The sequence below is a fragment of the Mustela lutreola genome, chromosome 1 (genome assembly GCF_030435805.1).
Source record: "Mustela lutreola isolate mMusLut2 chromosome 1, mMusLut2.pri, whole genome shotgun sequence".
Classification (NCBI taxonomy): domain Eukaryota; kingdom Metazoa; phylum Chordata; class Mammalia; order Carnivora; family Mustelidae; genus Mustela; species Mustela lutreola.
Window position 1 is genome coordinate 148,888,258 of NC_081290.1, and position 20,250 is coordinate 148,908,507.

At 38.8% G+C, this 20,250-nt stretch overlaps 1 pseudogene; it reads left to right on the forward strand.

Annotated features, from left to right (window-relative positions):
• The window catches only part of LOC131826530 (ethanolamine kinase 1-like), a 52,907-nt pseudogene that overhangs the window by 14,325 nt on the left and 18,332 nt on the right, over window positions 1-20,250 (forward strand).

Here is a 20,250-nt window from a genome sequence, read left to right on the forward strand (position 1 = left end):
AATCTACACATTTAATGCAATTCCTATCAAAGTACCATCCATCTTTTTCAAAGAAATGGAACAAATAATTCTAAAATTTATATGGAACCAGAAAAGACCTCGAATAGCCAAAGGGATATTGAAAAAGAAAGCCAACGTTGGTGGCATCACAATCCCGGACTTCAAGCTCTATTACAAAGCTGTCATCATCAAGACAGCATGGTACTGGCACAAAAACAGACACATAGATCAATGGAACAGAATAGAGAGCCCAGAAATAGACCCTCAACTCTATGGTCAACTAATCTTCGACAAAGCAGGAAAGAATGTCCAATGGAAAAAAGACAGCCTCTTCAATAAATGGTGCTGGGAAAATTGGACAGCCACATGCAGAAAAATGAAATTGGACCATTTCCTTACACCACACACAAAAATAGACTCAAAATGGATGAAGGACCTCAATGTGCGAAAGGAATCCATCCAAATCCTTGAGGAGAACACAGGCAGCAACCTCTTCGACCTCAGCCGCAGCAACATCTTCCTAGGAACAACGCAAAAGGCAAGGGAAGCAAGGGCAAATATGAACTATTGGGATTTCATCAAGATCAAAAGCTTTTGCACAGCAAAGGAAACAGTTAACAAAATCAAAAGACAACTGACAGAATGGGAGAAGATATTTGCAAACGACATATCAGATAAAGGACTAGTGTCCAGAATCTATAAAGAACTTAGCAAACTCAACACCCAAAGAACAAATAATCCAATCAAGAAATGGGCAGAGGACATGAACAGACATTTCTGCAAAGAAGACATCCAGATGGCCAACAGACACATGAAAAAGTGCTCCATATCACTCGGCATCAGGGAAATACAAATCAAAACCACAATGCGATATCACCTCACACCAGTCAGAATGGCTAAAATCAACAAGTCAGGAAATGACAGATGCTGGCGAGGATGCGGAGAAAGGGGAACCCTCCTACACTGTTGGTGGGAATGCAAGCTGGTGCGGCCACTCTGGAAAACAGCATGGAGGTTCCTCAAAATGTTGAAAATAGAACTGCCCTATGACCCAGCAATTGCACTATTGGGTATTTACCCTAAAGATACAAACGTAGTGATCCAAAGGGGCACGTGCACCCGAATGTTTATAGCAGCAATGTCCACAGTAGCCAAACTATGGAAAGAACCTAGATGTCCATCAACAGATGAATGGATCAAGAAGGTGTCGTATATATACACAATGGAATACTATGCAGCCATCAAAAGAAATGAAATCTTGCCATTCGCGACAACATGGATGGAACTAGAGTGTATCATGCTTAGTGAAATAAGTCAAGTAGAGAAAGACAACTATCATATGATCTCCCTGATATGAGGAAGTGGTGATGCAACATGGGGGCTTAAGTGGGTACGAGAAGAATCAATGAAACAAGATGGGATTGGGAGGGAGACAAACCATAAGTGACTCTTAATCTCACAAAACAAACTGAGGGTTGCTGGGGGGAGGGGGTTTGGGAGAAGGGGGTGGGATTATGGACATTGGGGAGCGTATGTGCTTTGGTGAGTGCTGTGAAGTGTGTAAACCTGGTGATTCACAGACCTGTACCCCTGGGGATAAAAATATATGTTTATAAAAAATAAAAAATTAAAAAAAAAAGAATGGCAAAATTATAGATACTGACCTCAGATAGGTTAAGAGTCCCCAATTTAGCAGTTTCTAAAATCACTGTTTCTAGCAGTCAGATATTAAGTATATTAATTTTGCCTACCCTCATTTTCATTATCTGTAAAGTGGGGATAGCTTTCTCCATATTAAAGTAGATAAGATAATCCATGTGATACTTAGTAGAGTAATTTGGACTGTATTAAGAAAAAAGTAATATGGGGAAATGGGAAATTACTGGCTGGAACTGATGGCTTTCTACTTTTGGCAGGCTGTTTTCAATTGTGCTTTGTATATGGTAGTCATCAACAATAGTGAGATCTCCAAAGAAAACTTGATTAAGAAAAAAACTCTTAAAATGGAGAATATAGGGACGCCTGGGTGGCTCAGTTGGTTAAGCAGCTGCCTTCGGCTCAGGTCATGATCCCAGTGTCCTGGGATCGAGTCCCATATCGGACTCCTTGCTCGGCGGGAAGCCTGCTTCTCCCTCTGCCTCTGCCTGCCACTCTATCTGCCTGTGCTCGCTCGCTCTCTCTCTCCCTCTATCTCTGACAAATAAATAAATAAAATCTTTAAAAAAATAAAAAATAAAATAAAATAAAATGGACTTAGAAGATTCTAAATTCCATGTGAGATGATGACTTCTCTTGATGTGGTCCATTTCCCGCCATGTACATGTAAGAGGCATCAAGATGTTAATGTGGTTTGGGAAAATTACACGCAAAATGTTACTCTGTATAAAAGGATGCCAAATACTGGTTGCTAATAGTAACCTTAAATGTCTTTTGGAATCTTAATGTCTAGTTTTACAAGCCCTTCAAATTAGGTAGAGAGTTGTATTTCTGTAGGGTTTTATTTCTCCGAAGGGGGGGAAAAAAAGAGGCCTCTGGATTACTTTGTGGTGTGAAACTCATCCCAAATGGGTGGGGGTGGGGATAGTCAATGAAGCCCTTACGTAAGTTTTCTGCTATTAAAGTGTCAGGCAATGAGGCTATTGGTAGAAAGAACAAAGTTCACTGATGTATGTTAGGGAAATTTTTTTTAAATGTATCGTTAACACATATATTTAAACACTACTCCCAGCAGGATAGTGATAAAACAGTTCAGTTCCTTTGGTTTTGCTCTTATGAGGATCTATACCCGAGCATTATAGGAAATGATATCCCTGGGATTTTTGGCATTTCCTCAGCCTATACTAAGTATTTTAGCATGGTCAGGAGACCAGATTATAAAATAGACACAATGGTTTTTAGCCTTGTCATAATTTATCCTTCCTGATGAGGATGCTTGATTTTTCTTTTTACAGCTTAAGATTTAAAAACGCATGATATCAATCATTTGATCTCCCATTATCACTGTAGATTATTGTTCTTAAAGTCATGAGACAGTCAATGGGCTTTTCAAAGTGATGGGTGCAAGCTTCTGGTACTTGGGGTTATTTTGAAACTTTAGGTCTCTTTACACTGTCCATTCAAAACCATGTTTTGAATAAAAAGATGGATAACTGGGCAAATATTATTTTTTTCTAGTTTGTTCATTCAGCCACCAGTGTGTATGAACTGCACCTGCCCTCACCTTCTCCCTTAAGGATGTCTCTGTTCTAATCCCCAGATCTATGACTATGCTGTGTGACGTGGTAAAGAGGAAATAAGACTGGAGATGGAATTACGGTTACTAATGAGCTGACTCTGAGATGGGGAGATTATCCTGGATCACCTGCGTGGGGCCAGTAGAATCACGAGGGGCCTTAGAAGTGGAAGAGGAAAGTAGAAGAGGGAGCATCGCAGAGAAGGCAGTCTGACATCACCAGCTGTGAGGATGGAGGAAGGGGCCAAAACCCAATTAATGTGAGCAGCCTCTAGAGGGTGGAAAAGCAAGAAACTGATCTCCACTAGAGCCTCCAGAAGGAACCCAGCTTTCCTGACACCTTGTTTTGAGCATAGTGAGATGCATTTTGGGCTTCTTGCCTCCTGAAAGATAAGATAGTAAATTCTCGTTGTTGTTGTTGTTTTTTAATATTTTATTTATTTATTTATTTGACAGAGAGAGAGATCACAAGTAGGCAGAGAGGCAGGCAGAGAGAGGGGGGGAAGCACACTCCCTGCTGTGCAGAGAGCCTGACATGGGGCTCGATCTCAGGACCCTGAGATCATGACCTGAGCCGAAGGCAGAGGCTTAACCCTCTGAGCTACACAGGTGCCCCAAATTCTCATTGTTTTTAAACCACTAAGTTTTCAGTCATTTGTTGCAGCAATAACAGAAAACTAGTACATTCAACAACTATTTATTGCGCATCTACTCTGGCCCCAAGGAGGTAGGTCCCTCAGGGTCTGAGCAAAAACTATAAGGGCTTTGAGGGTGGGATCTCTGAAAAAGGCTATGGGGCTGGAGAGGAAATGTGAGGCTTTTCTAAGAGATACCATTTAAGTTGGGGACAGGTGTCTTTTCATCTGTTCATCTTCATGCTTTCAGGAGTTGCATTCCTCTCTCAGAAAACCAGCATTTTCTGCAGGGGAATTTGTTCCACGGACATACTTGTCTTTAGAAATGTAAACGAAGTCTCCAAGTATGGGATTTTAAGCATCCAAGTACTTAGACTTGGTCTTTTATCATTTAGCATCTCTTGAATGAACAGAAAATTGATTTTGTGCCATTCAATAGCATTTGATTTTTACCTAGAAGGATCAGATAAAGTACATTATAGATTTTCGTCTGCTGCCCTCCATTTTGATCCCTGGGAATGTGACTATACCCCTGCAACTGCTCGTAGGTCCTCTAGCGAAGAAGGAAGGTCCTGCCCCTCAACCAGGGAAAGTGTTTGTGAAAATGGCAAGAAAGACGGAAGACTCACAGGAAGCTCACCAAAGCAGGATCTTAGGAGACACAATAATACAGTACTTGAGAAAGCTGAAACACACCTGTTACTCATCACACAACATCGGCATTGTCTTCCGTAAGCTTTATGTTTATGTTCTACTATCGACCTGATTCAAAATACCTTTATTTGTGATTATGGTTGTCTGAAACTTCAAGGTTTTTGTTGGTTTGTTCTCTGTTTTTCTTGGCCTTGTTTTTAAAGGCTACTTTTTTTAAAAATTTGCTCAGGCAGTATGCTGCAGCAGAAAGGGCAGCTGCTTTGGCCTCAGAAGTCCTGTGACAATACGGCACCACCATCTACTAACGAAAAAACCCAAGACAGTTTTCTCAGGTGAGACTTCTGTCTCAGTGTCCTCCTTTGGAAAGTGGGGGTGGTAGTAAAAGCACACAGCTTGCAGGGTTGTTGAATGCATTTCATGCACATGAAATGAAACATATAAAAACCTATGACAAGGTTGGTTGCTTAGGGTTGGTTAAGGATCTGCCTTCGGCCCAGGTCTTGATCTCAGGGTCCTGGAATCAAGACCTGCATCTGGCTCCCTGCTCAGGGGGAGTCTGCTTCTCTGTCTCCCTCGCCCCTCCCCCTCGCTCGTGTATGCTCACTTTCTCTCTCCGCCTCAACTGAATAAATAAAACCTTTAAAAAAAAAAAAAAGAAATACCTTATGACATGTAGGAAGTACTGAATAAATGGTAGCTTGATGAGTGAATGGCAGCTAATAGAGCAGTGAGAGGTCACTGCATTTAGGTGATCTGGTCCTTTCTACTAGTTAGTTGTGTGACCATCAGTTTCCCAGAAACTAGGCTCCTTCATCTCCAAAAGAGAAATAACCATAGCCACCTCATAGGCTTATTGTGAGATTTAATTAGGCCATGTGTGTGAAAGCATGGTGCCTTGCTAAATTTTAATTGAAAAAGAATCTGTGTAGTAAATGTTATAATTATTTGGCTGGTTTACACAGACACACAAACACACATACACACCCACACTCATACAGACAAAATAGGCCTTTTTAGCCAATGTTAAATTTTTTTCATCTACTGTCAACATCACTTATCTGACTAGGGCCCAGAGTTGTACATCATGATTGATAATATCTTATAAATACAGAAAATGTCTTAAAATCCTCAATAGTTTTTAATCTGTCACAAATGTTTATGAAACAATCTTATGCACCGTGTGAAAGGATGCGCGTCTCTCCTTCTGCTGTAGGACGACTGGTTTTACTTGTGGCGCCCCCCCTCCCCCATTAGTCTTCTTCTGTCTCCTTTTGAATTCTGAAATAAATGTGTCTTCCAATTTGTGGTCAGAGCATAAATCCAGATTTCATCTCATGCCTCTGAGAAGGAATTAGGTTTTGCTTTTTGCCCAATGCAAAGTGGAGCTCACATATTGAGCAGTTGATATTGATGAAGTAGCATTTTGTCTCATTAGGTGGTAGCGTGGAGCTCTCTTAATCTTCCTCAGCGACCACTGCTGATGGAAGAAAGGTAAACGCTGCCACTCAGCACAGGCTGTGGCTCAGATCATGGGACCTGGCCACATCCCTGCTGCTCTGAGGCCTAAAGGGAGGGGAAGCCCAGGGCCTGCGCGGCACTTCATCATTTGTATTGAGAATGTGTCAAGTCCTGTCTGCACTGCCAGCTTCTTTTGTTGTTTTAAATCAAACACTCAGCCTTGGGGAAAACACTCAACCTTGAAATACCTGAAGAAGAATTGTCACTTTCATTTTAATGGCTCGATCCCCTTTTTGGATATGTATTTGGGAAGACAGGGTCTCTGAATATTCTGAATATCTGCTTTCAGAGAACGCTGAGGAAAGGGGCCTCTATTTAAACAATAAAACACATAGCTCAGTTGGGTTAGAATGTTGTTTCAGGCATGGCTGTCCTTGCAACACAATGCCACCAAGCAGCTCAGACCGCTGTGGTGGTTCCCAGAAAGGAAGCGTAGCCCGCTGCTCCATCCTGTGTCAGCCTGGAGATAAAGACTTTTCTCAGCTTCTGACTTGCACAGAAGCCTTTGTGTGTTTTCTCTGCACACTGTACTTCCACAATCAGCCTGGCAGCAACAGCACACAAGACACATTTTTAAAGGAAGCTTGTGATTTGGGGGGTTTGGGGGGTATGGGGAGCGGAATGCGATAAGTGAAAGATAAGAACCGATCAGGGAAATTGGAGGAAAAGTTGCAACATCAACCATACCAGACCTGAGCTCTCATTCCCCTGCAGATTCCAGCCCCTTCTTGAAACAAATGCTTACACCATGATTAAATATTTCTCAGTTGCTTTAAACTCCAATTTCACAGCCCATAGAACCTGCCATATCAATCCTGTGAACTTTGGCTTTATAGAGCAAGGCTTCTGAGCTCCCTCTACTCCCCCATTTCCAACTTCTCCCCTCTGTCGCTCCCTCTGTCACACACTTGCCTTCCGCACCCCCCACCTGCCACCTTCCCCCACCCTCCTGGTCAAGTGCTCTTAAGAAAATTGATTATAAGCATTTACAACCACAAAGGTCCTTGCCTAGCTGGAGAAGAATGACTGATGCATATCATTCATTCATTCATTCATTCAACAAATATTTGTGGAGAGTCTGTTTTGTGCCAAGCACCATTTTAGATTCTGGGAATCCAGAAGAGAAAAAGATAGTCAAAAATCCTTCTCTCATGAAGTTTGCATCTCGTGAGACAGAATGTATGTACTGTGTTAGATGTTCGTGAGTGCAATAGGAAAAATAAGGCAGAGAAGGGAGAAAAGGATTGTTGTGGGTGGTTGCAATTTAAATATCATGGAAAGGGTAGCATTTAACTAAAGATCCTAAAAGAGTCATGAGCCAAGACATCATGCAGGGAAAGAGCATTCCAGGCAGAAGGGGCATCGGGGTAAAGATCCTGAGGTCAGGAAAGCTAGAATAACTGAAAGGCAGAGTTAAAGGAGATAGGGTCAAATGGGTAAGAGGGATTGATCATGTAGGTCCTTGTTGGATGGTTTTCTTAGGAAGATGGGTAACTATTGGATGGTTCCAAGCAAAGAACTGTTATCACTTGGTTTACATGTGAATAGACCTGTCCCAGACACTCATTTCCACTTGGGACTTGCCTACTCGTGTTAAGTGCCTGGTGAGAGTAATGGGAAGAACAACAGGGGTGCACCCTGACTAGTAGGGGGAGTTCTTAGGTGACGAGATGATAGGTGAAGTTTGTGCATGGGATTATAAAGACAGTAGGATGCAATATTCACTGAGTCAATGCTCTACATGCTCCATAGCTCAGGAAAGAAACTCCAAATACAAATTCATAACTTCTATGAACAGCTCCACTCACCCAATTGCCAAATGAGTGTCTGAGTAGACGTATTGTAGGCAGGAAATTGGATTCTCAAGAGAAGAAAATCCTTAGCTTGAGTAGCTGGTTGTCAAGCTCTGCCTATCTTGGAAAAGCTTCATCATGTAAGAACCCAAATGACTTCTTTGCTGCTAAGTCCCACAGACAATACCTGATCTTTATTACTTGATCTGTTTGAATCATTTCAGACTTTCAACATCCCCATTCTCTGTCCTTCTCTGTTTTTAGGGACATCACACTTCTCTGTATGCATTCTCTGTATGTTTCTGTGAAGCACCATTCCTTCTCTGTATCCTTCACAGACCCTCTTGTGCCCACACATTGTTCAGTTTTCCAGGTGAACCTCAGTCAATTTTCCTCTCACTCTTGATGAACTCTTTCTTATGGCTTTATCTACTGTTAGTATTTGAATAGTCATTCCACTTGAATATCCCACAATCCCTTAAACCTGGCATTCTCAAAGTTGAAACATTGTGTTAATGAGCCTTTATCATTTTCTCTTTATAACTCATTATCTCCTAGAAGATCCTTCAGAAACTCATTTCACATCATGCAGGAAGTCTTTCATGGATGTCTGGTGTCCAGCTCTGCACAGCCTGGCCTAAAATGCCAGCCTTCAACAGCTTTCACTTTGTGTTTACCTCTACAGCCATATTGATACACTGACAGCTAACCCTCTTAGTAGATGGGGGGGCGCTATCTGATGCAACCCAAAAATTCATCTGGGGCTCAGAGGAGAATAATATAAATATAAATATTTATTCAAAAATAAATAATTTTTGTGAAATTTATTCAATAAAGAGATGTTTACTCTACTTAATATAGTAGAAAGATACATTCTTAGAGGCAAAAATTTTGTTTTTGCATTCTGATTTTTTTGTCATGCTAAATTTTTTTCCATTTTTTCCTTAGCAACTTGGGAAGACTATGGGGAAAGCTGGGAGTTTAGAGTCCTGGGCCTGGGGAAGTGAGAAAAAAAGGAACAATAACTCAGTTCTGAAAAATAAGCGATTGCAATATGGTAGTGCACCAGGGCCAAGACTGACAGTGGTCAAAGGATGTTTTCTGCAGTGAAGATGGCGAGAGATTTCAGGTAAAATGTTGTTTTCCAGTCTGTAATGTAATTACTCTCTCGCATCCCCAAACCTTTAGTAAAAGCATTTCATACCCAGTGACATTCGTTAGCAATCCTTGGGGAAGAATGAGAAAAGGCTCCGTCCATGAATTCCATGCAGGGCAAAGAGAGTGGACACGGACAGAAGCATACACTGGCTCTAATACAAGAGATGATTGAGGAAAGGTCTTTGGCATCTTTTGAAAGACAATAACGCGGCACACCCAGCAATCCTCTGAAATATTAAGGAAGGCATTGGTGTACGTATAGTAATCTGGGGTGGAGCCCACGTGATGCAGTTGGAACAGGAAAGGAAACGATGACGCCAGAAGATGTCAGATTTGTGGTGCAACTTCTAGATCAGTCTACACACTCACCTGTGGGCTACTAGGGCAAGGACTATATCCCTATCTCTGTATTTCCAGTCCCTGATATAGTGCTTATGACATAATAAATGATAAAAATTTATGGTTGTTTGAATAAATGCTTGATTCCATCCTTCCATTTTGTTGCTGAGAGCAAGATCAAAAAATAAATTACAGGAATGGCCATGGTCTACTTACTGTGATTGCCAAGGAGACTGCCTAAGAACCAATACTGGCCACAGCAGTGCTGCTCAAACTTTAATGCTTATACGAATCGTATAGGTTTCTTTCTAAAATGAAGATTCTGAGTCAGGTGGTCTATGATGAGGCCTGAGATTCTGCATTCCTTTTAAGACCCCAGATGATGCTGAATTTTCTGGTTTACAGAATACAGCTTATATAGCAGGGGATTAGAAGACAGACACTGGGTCGCCCAAGAATAGCATCATGGTTTATCATCCCAGAGTGATATTAGGAAGATAGAAATATGGGGAGTAGAGAATGAAATTATGGAAAATTCAGAGAACTGGTGAGTCACAGTATACAATGCTCTGATCTTTGTGAGTATAGTAAGATTTTAGGTTCCTATGTTTCGGCTGTTAGAGAATATATAGTATCTGTTGATTCCTCTGTCCTTTTAAATGAGATGTCCATTTGAGATATAGCTAGCTGTTGGCAAGCTTGTGAGTTTGGTAGCTGATGCCAATTTCCTGACCTCTCCATCCAGAAGAAAAATTTCCCCTAATTTTTTACAAAGCTTAGACTCTAGAACATGAAATTCTATACAAACACACCACAGGAATCAATCTATTAAATTTATTTCAATACTGAGAAAAAATAATATAATGTATCAGTCATGTAGAAATGAATAACAAGGAGAGAAAATAATGTGGGGTACTTACAGTTAAAAATTATTAAATTAAATGTTAACAAACCTATATAATTTTCTAGGCACTACCCAATAATATCTTAGATATACAAAAATCTAAATCTTGATGCCAGAATTTCTACTGGCCATTCTGTATTCTAAATTCCCATAACTTCCCATAACCTTCCATGTACCTCACACATACCTTCTCTTTTCCCTGTCTCACATTCATGGAAGTTGATTCCTCCTAAACTCTAGGGACATCTGTGCAGTGGTACCTTGCTCATTTACCCACAGTGGAAAGGAATTTGTTAAACAGGCAGAATATCCTAGGAGATGTTCTATACCCATAGAATGTTCTTTCCTAAGTCCAATTATCTTCTTGATTCTATGATAACTGACAACCGGCTGAGCCATCCAGGCTCCCCATGATGCTAGATTTTTAAAAAGCAATGTAAAAATGTATCTTTCCACCATCACATTAATAATGATTTTAGAAGTAGTAAATATATTTGTCAGAACTTTTGGATGATGAAGCAAAATTAGGAATTTACCAGTATGCTTCCAGGGTATCTTATGTGGCTTCTTAAGAACAGGGGTGCATTGAGCCTCAGGAATAACTGAAACAAGGACTTCAGATACAGCCAGACTCTTACAAATACAGAAAGAATAACAACAATCATATTAATGATTATTTTAAATGTCAACACTTGAATTAAATCTTGGAGTGTGTCAGGCTTGATTTAAAAACACACAAATAAAAAACAGACCCAAGTAGATACTGTTTAAAAAGGAGACTTTAAAAAAAAAAATTAAAAAAAAAAAGAAGGGTGCCTGCGTGGCTCAATGGGTTAAAGCCTCTGCCTTCAGCTCAGGTCATGATCCCAGGCTCCTGGGATCAAGCCCCCATCCGGCTCTCTGCTCTGCGGGGAGCCTGCTTCCCCTTCTCTCTTTGCCTGCCTCTCTGCCTACTTGTGATCTCTGTCAAATAAATAAATAAAATCTTTAAAAAAGAGAGAGAGAGAAATATATGCATACAATACTTCATGTAGAGAATCTCCATTTTGAACTATGGGTAAAGGATATTAATCAACACACTGTATCACTCTGATTCTTAGTTGCCTTAGGTATAAAATAACAGAATTGCACCAAGAAAAAAAAATAATAAGGATACAGATAGCTTGAAAATAAATAGATGCAAAAGACATTTCAAATAAACACTAATCACAAGAAAGCTGGTACGGTTATATTAATATCAGAGTGAAAATAAAGTATTATCCAGAGGTAAAGAAGAAGAGAAACTATATGAAAAAATAACAATTCTAAATAGATGAATGTAGGAATATAGTTTTATAATGCAGGAAGCAAACATTCATCAAGCTATAAAGGACAATTTTTTAAATGTGTAATCATGAATGGAAAGCAAAATACACTTCTCTCAGCAATTAGCAGAAAAATCAGACAAAAAGTGGCAGTGATGGAGAACATTTTAATAAAACGATTGATCAATTTGACCTGGTTGATATTTAGAAAACATCAGACAGCAAATTGCATAAGGCATTCTTTACAGGTGTATATGGAATATTTGCCAAAATGGAGCATAAACTGAGCCCATAAAATAAGTCTTAATAAGATAGTTAAGATTAATACTAAGAGATCTCTAAGAAAGTTAAAAGTCAAACCACAGAAATACGAAGTAAATACAATTTGGGATAACTAAAGTTTGAAGTGGATCCCACTAAGAAGGAGGACACAGGAAAGAAAAGGGCTGTGGTGGGAGAGAGCTGTTTTTCTAAGTTCATACAGAAATATATAAATAATATGTGTTAGTTTATATAATTATTTTAATAAAGATAAAAGTTAAATATAAATGGTATCAAAAATAAAATCTATTAATATGATTTAAGAAAGTAAGAAAATATGCCTAATCTCAACAGATGCCAATATCTTCCACTTCAAAACAATTTAAATAACTTAAGAAAGGAAACTCATTAATTTATTAAACTATATTATTTCAATCACTGACACTGTGCTTAATGGTGAAATGTTAAAAGCAGTACTAGCAGAGCCAGATACTGTATCCACAATTATCATTAGTATTTAACATTATTCTATAAATTCTAACCAGCATACAATGGAAAAAAGGATAAAAGAAACATATGTAATTCTTACTAGTCAGCCATTAGAAAGGATGGATAGCCACCATTTACGTTGACATGGATGGGACTAGAGGGTATTATGCTGAGTGAAATAAGTCAGTCAGAGAAAGATAATTATCATATGGTTTCACTCCTATGTGGAATAAGGAATGGTGCAGAGGATCGTAGGGGAAGGGAGAGAAAACTGAATGGGAACTGAATGGGGAAAAATCAGGTAAGGAAATAAACCATATGAGACTCCTGAAACAATCTGAGGGTTGTGAAAAGGGAAGTGGAAGGGAGGATGTTACTGGGTGATGGGTACTAAAGCAGGCACATGTGGTGATAAGCACTGGGCGCTATAAGCAACTAATGAATCATTGAACATTACATCAAAAACTAGTGATGTACTATATGTTGGCTAATTGAGTTTTTTAATTTTCATTTTAAGAATTTTTAAAATTTTTATTAACATATAATGTATTATTTGCTTCAGGGGTACAGGTCTGTGAATCATTAGTCTCACACAATTCACAGCACTCACCATATCATGAACCCTCCCCAATGTCCATCACTGAGCCACCCCACTATTCACCCCCCTCCCCTCCAGCAACCCTCCGTTTGCTTCCTGAGATTAAGTCTCTTGTGTTTTGTCTAAAAAAGAAAAAGTGGAATTCTTTTTTTTTTTCCCACTATTTTTTTTTAATATAATTTTTTATTTTTTATAAACATGTATTTTTATCCCCAGTGGTACAGGTCTGTGAATCACCAGGTTTACACACTTCACAGCACTCACCAAAGCACATACCCTCCCCAATGTCCATAATACCACCCCCTTCTCCCAAACCCCCTCCCCCCAGCAACCCTCAGTTTGTTTTGTGATATTAAGAGTCACTTATGGTTTGTCTCCCTCCCAATCCCATCTTCTTTCATTTATTCTTCTCGTACCCACTTGAGCCCCCATGTTGCAACACCACTTCCTCATATCAGGGAGATCATATGATAGTTGTCTTTCTCCACCTGACTTATTTCGCTAAGCATGATACGCTCTAGTTCCATCCATGTTGTCGCAAATGGCAAGATTTCATTTCTTTTGATGGCTGCATAGTATTCCATTGTGTATATATACCATATCTTCTTGATCCATTCATCTGTTGATGGACATCTAGGTTCTTTCCATAGTTTGGCTATTGTGGACATTGCTGCTATAAACATTCGAGTACACGTGCCCCTTTGGATCACTACGTTTGTATCTTTAGGGTAAATACCCAATAGTGCAATTGCTGGGTCATAGGGCAGTTCTATTTTCAACATTTTGAGGAACCTCCATGCTGTTTTCCAGAGTGGCCGCACCAGCTTGCATTCCCACCAACAGTGTAGGAGGGTTCCCCTTTCTCCGCATCCTCGCCAGCATCTGTCATTTCCTGACTTGTTGATTTTAGCCATTCTGACTGGTGTGAGGTGATATCGCATTGTGGTTTTGATTTGTATTTCCCTGATGCCGAGTGATATGGAGCACTTTTTCATGTGTCTGTTGGCCATCTGGATGTCTTCTTTGCAGAAATGTCTGTTCATGTCCTCTGCCCATTTCTTGATTGGATTATTTGTTCTTTGGGTGTTGAGTTTGCTAAGTTCTTTATAGATTCTGGACACTAGTCCTTTATCTGATATGTCGTTTGCAAATATCTTCTCCCATTCTGTCAGTTGTCTTTTGATTTTGTTAACTGTTTCCTTTGCTGTGCAAAAGCTTTTGATCTTGATGAAATCCCAATAGTTCATATTTGCCCTTGCTTCCCTTGCCTTTTGCGTTGTTCCTAGGAAGATGTTGCTGCGGCTGAGGTCGAAGAGGTTGCTGCCTGTGTTCTCCTCAAGGATTTGGATGGATTCCTTTCGCACATTGAGGTCCTTCATCCATTTTGAGTCTATTTTCGTGTGTGGTGTAAGGAAATGGTCCAATTTCATTTTTCTGCATGTGGCTGTCCAATTTTCCCAGCACCATTTATTGTAAGAGGCTGTCTTTTTTCCATTGGACATTCTTTCCTGCTTTGTCGAAGATTAGTTGACCATAGAGTTGAGAGTTTATTTCTGGGCTCTCTATTCTGTTCCGTTGATCTATGGGTCTGTTTTTGTGCCAGTACCATGCCGTCTTGATGATGACAGCTTTGTAATAGAGCTTGAAGTCCGGGATTGTGATGCCACCAACGTTGGCTTTCTTTTTCAATATCCCTTTGGCTATTCGAGGTCTTTTCTGGTTCCATATAAATTTTAGAATTATTTGTTCCATTTCTTTGAAAAAGATGGATGGTACTTTGATAGGAATTGCATTAAATGTGTAGATTGCTTTAGGTAGCATAGACATTTTCACAATATTTATTCTTCCAATCCAGGAGCATGGAACATTTTTCCATTTCTTTGTGTCTTCCTCAATTTCTTTCATGAGTACTTTATAGTTTTCTGAGTATAGATTCTGTGTCTCTTTGGTTAGGTTTATTCCTAGGTATCTTATGGTTTTGGGTGCAATTGTAAATGGGATTGACTCCTTAATTTCCCTTTCTTCTGTCTTGCTGTTGGTGTAGAGAAATGCAACTGATTTCTGTGCATTGATTTTATATCCTGACACTTTACTGAATTCCTGTATAAGTTCTAGCAGTTTTGGAGTGGAGTCTTTTGGGTTTTCCACATATAGTATCATATCATCTGCGAAGAGTGATAATTTGACTTCTTCTTTGCTGATTTGGATGCCTTTAATTTCCTTTTGTTGTCTGATTGCTGAGGCTAGGACCTCTAGTACGATGTTGAATAGCAGTGGTGATAATGGACATCCCTGCCGTGTTCCTGACCTTAGCGGAAAAGCTTTCAGTTTTTCTCCATTGAGAATGATATTTGCGGTGGGTTTTTCATAGATGGCTTTGATGATATTGAGGTATGTGCCCTCTATCCCTACACTTTGAAGAGTTTTGATCAGGAAGGGATGTTGTACTTTGTCAAATGCTTTTTCAGCATCTATTGAGAGTATCATATGGTTCTTGTTCTTACTTTTATTGATGTGTTGTATCACATTGACTGATTTGCGGATGTTGAACCAACCTTGCAGCCCCGGAATAAATCCCACTTGGTCGTGGTGAATAATCTTTTTAATGTACTGTTGAATCCTATTGGCTAGTATTTTGTTGAGTATTTTCGCATCTGTGTTCATCAAGGATATTGGTCTATAGCTCTCTTTTTTGGTGGGATCCTTGTCTGGTTTTGGGATCAAGGTGATGCTGGCCTCATAAAATGAGTTTGGAAGTTTTCCTTCCATTTCTATTTTTTGGAACAGTTTCAGGAGAATAGGAATTAGTTCTTCTTTAAATGTTTGGTAGAATTCCCCCGGGAAGCCGTCTGGCCCTGGGCTTTTGTTTGTTTGGAGATTTTCAATGACTGTTTCAATCTCCTTACTGGTTATAGGTCTGTTCAGGCTTTCTATTTCTTCCTGGTTCAGTTGTGGTAGTTTATATGTTTCTAGGAATGCATCCGTTCCTTCCAGATTGTCAAATTTATTGGCGTAGAGTTGCTCATAGTATGTTCTTATAATAGTTTGTATTTCTTTGGTGTTAGTTGTGATCTCTCCTCTTTCATTCATGATTTTATTTATTTGGGTCCTTTCTCTTTTCTTTTTGATAAGTCGGGCCAGGGGTTTATCAATTTTATTAATTCTTTCAAAGAACCAGCTCCTACTTTCGTTGATTTGTTCTATTGTTTTTTTGGTTTCTATTTCATTGATTTCTGCTCTGATCTTTATGATTTCTCTTCTCCTGCTAGGCTTAGGGTTTTTTTCTGTTCTTTCTCCAGATCCTTTAGGTGTAGGGTTAGATTGTGTACCTGAGACCTTTCTTGTTTCTTGAGAAAGGCTTGTACCGCTATATATTTTCCTCTCAGGACTGCCTTTGTTGTGTCCCACAGATTTTGAACCATTGTATTTTCATTATCATTTGTTTCCATGATTTTTTTCAATTCTTCTTTAATTTCCTGGTTGACCCATTCATTCTTTAGAAGGATGCTGTTTAGTCTCCATGTATTTTGGTTCTTTTCAAACTTCTTTTTGTGGTTGAGTTCTAGCTTTAGAGAATTGTGGTCTGAAAATATGCAGGGAATGATCCCAATCTTTTGATACCGGTTGAGTCCTGATTTAGGACCGAGGATGTGATCTATTTTGGAGAATGTTCCATGTGCACTAGAGAAGAATGTGTATTCTGTTGCTTTGGGATGAAATGTTCTGAATATATCTGTGATGTCCATCTGGTCCAGTGTGTCATTTAAGGCCTTTATTTTCTTGCTGATCTTTTGCTTGGATGATCTGTCCATTTCAGTGAGGGGAGTGTTAAAGTCCCCTACTATTATTGTATGATTGTTGATGTGTTTCTTTGATTTTGTTATTAATTGGTTTATATAGTTGGCTGCTCCCATGTTAGGGGCATAGATATTTAAAATTGTTAAATCTTCTTGTTGGACAGACCCTTTGAGTATGATATAGTGTCTTTCCTCATCTCTTATTATAGTCTTTGGCTTAAAATCTAATTGATCTGATATAAGGATTGCCACTCCTGCTTTCTTCTGATGTCCATTAGCATGGTAAATTCTTTTCCACCCCCTCACTTTAAATCTGGAGGTGTCTTCGGGCTTAAAATGAGTTTCTTGGAGGCAACATATAGATGGATTTTGTTTTTTTATCCATTCTGATACCCTGTGTCTTTTGACAGGGGCATTTAGCCCATTCACATTCAGGGTAACTATTGAGAGATATGAATTTAGTGCCATTGTTTTGCCTATAAGGTGACTGTTACTGTATATGGTCTCTGTTCCTTTCTGATCTACCACTTGTAGGCTCTCTCTTTGCTTAGAGGACCCCTTTCAAGATTTCCTGTAGAGCTGGTTTGGTATTTGCAAATTCTTTCAGTTGTTGTTTGTCCTGGAAGCTTTTAATCTCTCCTTCTATTTTCAATGATAGCCTAGCTGGATATAGTATTCTTGGCTGCATGTTTTTCTCATTTAGTGCTCTGAAAATATCATGCCAGCTCTTTCTGGCCTGCCAGGTCTCTGTGGATAAGTCAGCTGCCAATCTAATATTTTTACCATTGTATGTTACAGACTTCTTTTCCCGGGCTGCTTTCAGGATTTTCTCTTTGTCACTGAGACTTGTAAATTTTACTATTAGGTGACGGGGTGTGGGCCTATTCTTATTGATTTTGAGGGGCGTTCTCTGAACCTCCTGAATTTTGATGCTCGTTCCCTTTGCCACATTGGGGAAATTCTCCCCAATAATTCTCTCTAGTATACCTTCTGCTCCCCTCTCTCTTTCTTCTTCTTCTGGAATCCCAATTATTCTAATGTTGTTTCATCTTATGGTGTCACTTATCTCTCGAATTCTCCCCTCGTGGTCCAGTAGCTGTTTGTCCCTCTTTTGCTCAGCTTCTTTATTCTCTGTCATTTGGTCTTCTATATCACTAATTCTTTCTTCTGCCTCATTTATTCTAGCAGTGAGAGCCTCCATTTTTTATTGCACCTCATTAATAGCTTTTTTGATTTCAACTTGGTTAGATTTTAGTTCTTTTATTTCTCCAGAAAGGGCTTTTATATCTCTCGAGAGGGTTTCTCTAATATCTTCCATGCCTTTTTCGAGCCCGGCTAGAACCTTGAGAATTGTCATTCTGAACTCTAGATCTGACATATCACCAATGTCTGTATTGATTAGGTCCCTAGCCTTCGGTACTGCCTCTTGTTCTTTTTTTTGAGTTGAATTTTTCTGTCTTGTCATTTTGTCCTTTCAGAAAGTGGTTGTTTTTCTGTTTCCAGAATTGCTGTTCTTCTTCTCTTCTATCTCCGATGGATTTTCAGGTGTTTGCAATCTTTAGATAAGCTATCTAGCTGATCTCCGGCTAGCTGAAGTAGTCTCAGCCAGCTACTTCTCCGCCATCTTCCAGGGTCCCACTCGAAAAAGTGGAATTCTTATTATTTTAGTTGATGTGATCATCTGCCTATAAAATTAAAAATCTCAAATGAAAAATGTTTGTTTTAAGGCTTCCCTGAAGGTAAGATTACAGATAATTTTTTAAACTTTGCTTACCTACATTCTAAATATTTATAATAGTTTATAATTTAAAATATTTTAAAATTATAAATATTAAATATTTACTTGAAACACAAAAGTTAAGAACACCACAGTGTAGACATTTAGAATTTAAATTTTTCAAGTTTTACCCAAGCATAATTCTAAGGATCAAAATGTGAAAGAAGTATTTACCTGAAGTGTGTATTTTATCAGTTTATTAAAGCAAAACACTGTTAGGAATATAAATATTCAATTCCACCCATAGACTGAAAATTGATTGTAATTTTAGAAATCACCCATGACTGTAAAATGCTAACATGTAAATTCCTCATGAAAAAATGATGTTAACCATTGTATATTTTGAAGGACACAATCAGTCTAAAAGGATTACAGGGGCGAAATGCAATAAGCTTTGCCTCCGTAGTTCACTGTATGTTATTTTACATTCCTTCAGAATCCATCTTCATTCAGGTACCTGTATAATGTGAGTAAAAGAGATCTCTGTTGCTCTGATTCCTCCTAGTTCCCTTTCAGCCCAGGAAAATAACACAACCTTCTTTCATTCCCTTCAGACAAAGCAGTTTAACAAATGAATGATGTGTCTTTAGTGACATCAGACTTGAAGTAGTTGGCAGTACTTGAGGATGTAATCTGGACCCACTCTGACACGGTTAATGAACAATGCCTTGCTGGTGTTTGATGACTTTTTTTTTTTTTTCCAGATGACATCTTTTATCCATGATGCTTAGTCTGCCAGGGCATACCATGACCTAAGTACTTCCGCCCTTTGAAAGGAAATGAGTCTATTGTTCAATGTAGAGAATCTATGAGAAGTCCCGTAAAAATACATCTTACCATTGTAATAGTGATCAATTGTATTTAAAAACAATAGTCAAGAAACAAATTAAATGAACCCACTATGTGATATTTCTCTATAAACTGGAGAGATCAAATTTTAAGTCATGGGTGTTTATCTCTCTGGATCAACTTTTTAACATCTTTAAAAATCTGCCATGAGGGGCACCTGGGTGGCTCAGTCATTAAGCATTTGCCTTCAGCTCGGGTCAAGATCCCAGGGTCCTGGGATCAAGCCTCACAATGGGCTCCCTGCTTGGCCAGGAGCCTGCTTCTCCCTCCACCTGCCACTCCTTCTGTGTGTGCTCTCTCTCTGTCAAATAAATTAAAATATTTTAAAAAATAAAAATAAAAATCTACCATGAGAAAAAAAATATGTCTGCCATGAGAATGTCCTCAATGGAATACATACATCTTTTGGTCTATTAGCATATTTCAAATTTTCTCCATAATTCAAATGACTGCCATTTAGGTATTGAGCTATATGATAACTGCTAATACAGAACACTTCTTATTTTTTATAATGCATCTTTCTGAAATAAATACATATTTACTTAAGCCTAGAATATATCTTTATTAAGGTTGTTTTCTTATGTATATTTTTGATCCATTTTTAATTTTCAAAAAACTTTTGATGGTAAGGCTGACCATTAGAAAAAATCTTATACACATATTTTACAACATTTCTCTTCGTACCTCAGCTCCCCACTCTGTAGATCAGGGGTCTTCTAGTGTCGATTCATGGATAAACCTCAGAAGCTCATAAACACCCTCAGAATTTGGAGCATATTTTTTAACAAAATTGTCTTAATTTTCATCAGTTCTAAAAACATCAGTGACCTTAAACTGCGTCAATAACAATTTTTTAGCCAAAAGAGTGTGCTTTATTTTTATTTATTCTGTATTGACGTTTTCTGACTCCCAGAATTATAATTTTGTCTATTTTATAATTTT